The following is a 6,589-nucleotide window of genomic DNA, read 5'->3' as shown; positions in this document are numbered from 1 at the left end:
TATTGTTTACTGAAGCAGAGCATCTCACTAAACCCAGTGATATAAGTCTATCTCACCAACTTACCCTGGGTCTCAGAAGAGCAGAGCATTGTTCTTACAAGCATATGCCACCACACCCACCAGGCTTTCATTTGGGCTGGGGCTCGGAATTTCTGTACTCACATTTCCACGGTTAGTGCTTTATCCACCAAGTTACCTCTTCAGCCGTGACATGACCTTTAAGGAGGAAAGAAGGGTAGAGATGAAACACAAGTAAGTATGTACATGTGTAAATAAAAATATAAATACAGAACCTAAGACAGTTATTTCTTTTTTTTCCTTTAGAATTATTTTATTAAATTATAAATGTACAACAGCTTCTTAACTCTATACACGCACTTAAATTTTTAAAGGAAAAATGTTATGTCTTATTACACCATGGTCCTGGCTAATAGCTTTTCAAAACTTTTTGAGAAAAATCTTAAAAAAGGTTTCACATGTCACCTGAAACTTACAAATTTAACATTACCAATGAAGGAATGCTTCTACACTCTTACAAAGACCACTAGAAAGAAACAACAATTAAAAAGCTAAGAAACTGTCTCAAAGGCATTTTTTTACCATCCTTCCTCCACAGTAAGGTATTAAATAATCCAATCCATTCACAAAATGGCTCTCTGCATCTGCTCTGGTGTCCTCTGCCATATGACTGACTGAGATAAGAGTTTCCTTAACATTGTTATTTCCATAACCTGAAGCTGTTCTGTTACCTCTGGGCTCTCATCCTCTCCTATTTATACAGTGAAGCCCATGGTAAATAGGAAGAAGCTCAATATCGGCTCCTTCCACCATAGCCCCTACTTCCTCCACTTCCTCCAGGACCATAGTTCTTTCCACCATATGGTCCTCCCATGTTCCTGCTACCACCAAAATTTCCATTCTTCATTGGACCATAGTTAGAAGGTTGCTGGTTATAATTTCCAAAATCATTGTAATTTCGACTTCCGTAATTTCCTTCTCCATAGTTGTCATAACCACCTCCGTAGCCCCCACCCCGGTTGCCATATCCAGGTCCTCCACCATACCCATTATAGCCATCCCCAAATCTACGTCCACTTCCATATCCATCAGATTCCCCCCCCCTAAAGTTGCTTCCTGGTCCTGGTCCAAAATTGCCACCACCACCACGAGAATCCCCCAAACCAAAGTTTCCTCCTCTTCCACTCCTAGAACTTTGGACTTCCTGCATTTCTTGTCTAGACAATGCCTTTCTAACTTCTGCATTGTGACCATTTATAGTACGATACTTTTGCAAGACAATTTTATCCGCAGGATCATGGTTATCAAAAGTAACAAAGCCAAAGCCTCTTTTCTTTCCAGACTGCCTATCAGTAATTATTTCAATAATATCAGTTTTTCCATATTCTTCACAGTAATCTCTAAGTTGATGTTCCTCAGTATCTTCTTTAAATACACCAACGAACAGCTTCTTCACAGTCACATGGGCTCCTGGTTTTCCAGATTCCTCTCTTGCTACAGCACGTTTTGGCTCAACTACCCTGCCATCAATGGAATGAGGCCTTGCAGCCATTGCAGCGTTAAACCTCAGCCATGGACGAGAAAGTTACAAAGCCAAATCCTCTTGATCTTTTGCTTGCAGGATCTCTCATAACCACACAGTCTGTGAGCTTTCCCCATTGCTCGTAGTAGTTTCTCAAACTTTCTTCTGTGGTTTCAAAGCTTAAGCCACCAATAAAGAGCTTACGGAACTGTTCCTTTTCTCTTTCCATCACGGACTCGGTGGCTTCAGCTCGATTTCCCGCAGCCGAGCGAGAAGAGAAAGACTTCCGCGGATGGACGCGCACGGGACTCGTCCTGACTCTGTGGTGAGAGCAGGCGATGGCAAGAAACCGTGACGCACGGAGCTCCTGCACACGGACCGGCGCCACTGCTACTGACAGTTATTTCTATAATCAGCACAAGAAAGGAGTCAAACACCCCCATTTCTTTGTGACATTTCAAGCAATACTCAGGAGCTATTTCTAGATGTTAGAGAATCCATTCTCAGTAAATGCAAAGCGGGGGTTCAAAGTGTGATGACCCAGGAGACTGTTCTGGCTCTCAGTCAAATACTGGTCTCCGGTGGGATCATGTTTCCCATGGAAACACATGGCCATACTGTTTTTGCCAGTTGTCAATACCATGCTGATTTTCTATAACAAAAACAAACGTGCATCTTTTCGAAATCTTATCTCAAGCCTCCTCATCCTTTCCCTCATTCCACAAAAGGATGGACCCGTGATAACAACCTGAAAAGGCATTTGGTTTTAATTGACAGAAACCATTCATTTAACAATATCACAAATGCATCAGTATGCAACTTAACCCCTTATCTGCATTTTTCAATCTTATTCGGAGTAAGAAATAACATAGGGATTATAATATTTTCCACTATGGAACAGGAAAAACAAAGACCTAATTGCTCTGTTAGACATAAAGCAAAGAAGGTCCTGGTACTTCTTAAACACCACACACAGCTCACCAAGTGTGTTTGCAGGATTTAGCTCAGCTTCAAGGAGCTCAGCACATCTGGGAAATGATTAACTTTATATTAAGCATGCATCTCCACAAGATTTGGGCCATCTGGACTCTTCTCACATTTACACCAATGGGAAGTTACTGTGTTGAGTGATACCAGGTTAGGTTTTGGGGGAATCAAGTTATGGGTAATCAGCTTGAAAGGACAATGAAGGGTGGGTGGGACTGCAGTGAATAAGGCTGGTGCAGAAGGACAAGCCATCCTTGGGTGTCATTTGGCTCACTTATTCATACAGAACAATCTAATATTATCCAAAGATAATTCTTCTCATGAGCAAGGTTAATATTTGCTTACAGAGAAAGGAGGAATTTTTCATGACCTTCAGATTAATCAATCATTAAGACAGATGACACCAATCAATCTAATCTAGATTTTCTGTGGTACACACTATGGTGTTTTGGAAACCTGTTTCTTCACAATCTTCTGCTAATCCCAATGGTCTTCCCAGCACATTTTTGTAGATAATATTTTCATGCAGAAGCAACTAAAGTGTGAGCAATTCCTTCTCATTCCTGAGCTGGGCTTGAGATATTGGATGGCCCAGCAGTGATGATCTGCTATTCTATAATACCATCCTCACACCCAAGGCTCAGGGAACATAACGGAAGGAGGGTGAAAGAGCAAAACCCGAGGCCTAGTCTGATGGCTGCTTATGGCATATGCTGATCAGTACTGAGATGCTGCTCCTCCGACTCTTCAACAAAATGGTTGGTTACCTATACAAGACCTGCACAGACCACATCAGTCACCATGCCAACATGGATGGAGAAAGACATCACAGGACCCACCTCTAGGCAAAGAGCTTTGAGGGAGACACAGGGAAAGTCAGGGGAGAGAAGAGGAGGACTGAGGAAGAAGAGATTATTTAAGTACAGTGTACTCGTACTCACATATGGAACGCTCAAACAAAGGAAACCAGTGAGAGTCGGGCACACATGTTCCGTTCCTACTCACAGCCTGAACCTGACAGTAAAGACAGGATTCTCAAGCACCGCAGAGGAACAACCTGGAAAAAAAAAGCTGCCTCCCTCTGTGTACCTCCAGTCTAGTTTGTCACCTTTTGTCACCTTTAACCTAGCTGCCCACCTAGGACTGTCTATAAAGGAATGAACGCCTACTTTTTCTACGCAGTTGCATCTTTTACACTGTAGCTACTACTGGATGGAGATGAGTTTTCTAATGCACCAGAGTGGGATGTGCTAATTTATACTCCGGGTGACATAAAAGCACCTCAAACACCTCTGGGCTCTTTGTATCCTGAGAAAGTAGGGAAGAGGTTCCTGTGGGAAGCCCCTTTTTACTCCAGCACTTTTCTCTAACTACAAAATAATACGCCCCCCACATCAAGCAGTGCTTTTAAATGAACGTCTAACGTGATGGAAGGGGACCAAGTGTGAATGACACTAAGTGGTTGGTATTGCTTACAACTCGGGAGCCAGGAATAGTTCAGCGTGAGCTTGATAAATTAGGGAAATTGGCAGGGGAAGCCAGAAGAACGTAAATAGGGCAAGGGCAATATGTGACAGTCAGAAGCCAGCTACAAACTGCAGAGATTAAAGAGGGGCTGCCTACAGCAACCCCAACGCATCAGAAAGGCCAGAGCAACTTCAGAATTAGGACCGAAAACCAGTCAGCAAAACGAGGCCGTTATTTAAGGGCCTACGATGCTTTATATATTAGGAGGAGTATGACATTTCAAGTCCAGCAAGTCGTATTTCTTCTCTGCTGGCAATGCTGAAGACCTTATTAAGGATGGTGTCTAGTTTTAGTCTCAACACTTTAAGAGCAATGTGGCAAAACTGGAGCGCGTCCAACACAGAGCAACAGAAATGATAAAGGCATAGGAAAATCAAGGCTGAGCGGAAAGGTTAATATCTGGGACTGTTTAGCCTGGAGAAACAAGAGAGGTGACATATAATCTGTTTGAATACACGCCTGGTTATGATAATGAGCATCCTGAGTAGCCATTCCACGTGCATTTAATGAGTATCAGGAGGCAAATTTATGCTGTGGCCTTTGATTAGTATGATATCAGGAAATATTGGGGAGGTTCTACATAGAGCATTATGAATAGAATTGGCACAATTATTTTTCTTCGAGATGTAGTGAAAAGTGCAGTGCACTGGGTGTTTACATAACCTTATGGGCAGAGTGCGAGCCAGACCGAAGCCGACTGGCCGGTTGATACAGCCACAGGTACTTCAGGGCTGGACACATGTTAGAAGGTTCAAGCGTCATGTTCTGTACAGCTTGTGTTGTGGGGCAGAGGGTGGTTTTTATGGTCATTAAATAATTTTCTTGGATTTCTTCATGCAGCCCATTTTCAGTTGTGTGTTGGGACACAAAGAATCATTAAATTTTTTAGTCCACATTCTCTCATTGGCCCTGTTGAAGTAGGAAACACAATACTCATTGTTACCAAAATACTGCTTTTTATGCTCAGACTGATACAGGTCAAATACAGTCAATATATCTTAAAGCAGGAAACATTGATATTTTTCAAGGCCCAAGCTTTTTTATGCAAAAACCAAGATTATATTCGCTAGTTCTTCAGGGCTTGTTTTTGTGCCCATGGTGAGAAAGGGACAGAGGATGAAAGAGCTCAGGGCCTCTCCGGAATGAAAGGTAGGACACCATGCCGTAATAACTGTTGCTGTGTTTTTCACTGGTACCGTACTACTGGAGGAAAATTAAAATGCTTTCCCCTCTGCTTCTAAAGGTTGATGCAGCGATATGACTTATTAATTTAATTAAATTAGCTTGTTTTGCTGTGCTCCTTTTTAGAATGTTGTATCACAAAATAGGAAGTGTGTACAAAAAAAGGGACATCCTACTATGTGCTGGTGTGTTGGCTGCCTCACTAAGATGCACTCAGCCATTGAGTGGTAGGCAGAGCCGATGACGTTTTCCCGGGAATGTCAGTTTTGGTTAAGAGATTGATTGGCAGAATAATATGGTTGTGCACACTCAGACAGTTGGCAGATGTTCTGTTAGAAATGAACCTGGTAGACTTGTCTCTGCAGGGGCTAATGCCGTGCTGTTGGCAGCCAAGACAATCTAGGCTTTAAAGAAAAATCTAGTACAAAGACAGTTCCCAACCTTCACTTTCCTGTTAGGTTATTTTTGAATACTTCTACTTTCAATATAAGAAAATGTCAGTATTTAGGAAACCAATATTAGTCAATATATCATTCTTTTACACTTTACCAATATTTATTTACCAAAATATACATTGAATAAAAGAGGCATTTAAAGTCATATAAAATAATTTTCCATATAGTAAGATATGTTGAGTTTCCAATAGGCATTAGAACTCTTCATTAAAACTAAATTCAAAATCTATTGCATCATTGTAATATAATATCAAAGAAGAGTATCTACAGTTAATTACTAAAATACTGTTGATTTCCAGCTACCTCTTCACCCTATGTCTGGTCACTTTTATATATTTCAAAATAAGACACTATAAAAAATTAAACAAAAAAAGTAGAAATTCCAATTTTCTAATACTTTTTTAGTCTTGAAAAAATATTTTTAGTTACTTATAACATTATATCATAAGCATGTTACTGGAATTTTAAAGACACAAATATTTTAGAAATATATGACTTCATCTCCAATACAGGACACATCAATAATGCATAAGGCTCAGACTAAAATGTTATTTTAATCATTTTTTTAATGCACAAGTTGCTAGAAAAAAATTAAGATCTAGTTGCTTAGGCAATGGCTTTGTTTTATCCTTCTTGGCTATGGTACTAGATTTTTTTTTCCGTGTGTGTGTGTGTGTGTGTGTGTGTGTGTGTGTGTGTGTGAACGAGAAGTTCCCCACATAATTATTTGAAGCATAGTCTCTCCCTGAACCTAAATCTCATTGATGTGCCTGGTTTTGATGAACAGCAGGTCAAAGACTGTCCTGTTTCTACTCACCTCCAGCTTTTATGTGCTGGGATGGGATCCAAAGTAAACACTTATGCGTAATGCATCAAGCCCATGCCTCCTGGGCCCTAG

At 40.8% G+C, this 6,589-nt stretch overlaps 1 pseudogene across 1 annotated transcript; it reads right to left on the bottom strand.

Moving 5' to 3' along the window:
* Window positions 1-689: 689 nt before the first annotated feature.
* LOC308419469 (heterogeneous nuclear ribonucleoproteins A2/B1-like) lies at window positions 690-1,785 on the bottom strand (annotated as a pseudogene). The gene has a single exon. The product of its transcript is annotated as a heterogeneous nuclear ribonucleoproteins A2/B1-like (transcript).
* Window positions 1,786-6,589: the final 4,804 nt, after the last annotated feature.

The sequence above is a fragment of the Micromys minutus genome (assembly GCF_963924665.1).
Source record: "Micromys minutus genome assembly, chromosome: 4".
NCBI classification, from domain to species: domain Eukaryota; kingdom Metazoa; phylum Chordata; class Mammalia; order Rodentia; family Muridae; genus Micromys; species Micromys minutus.
The sequence above is the reverse complement of the archived record's forward strand: the minus strand, read 5'-3'. Positions and strand labels throughout refer to the sequence as shown.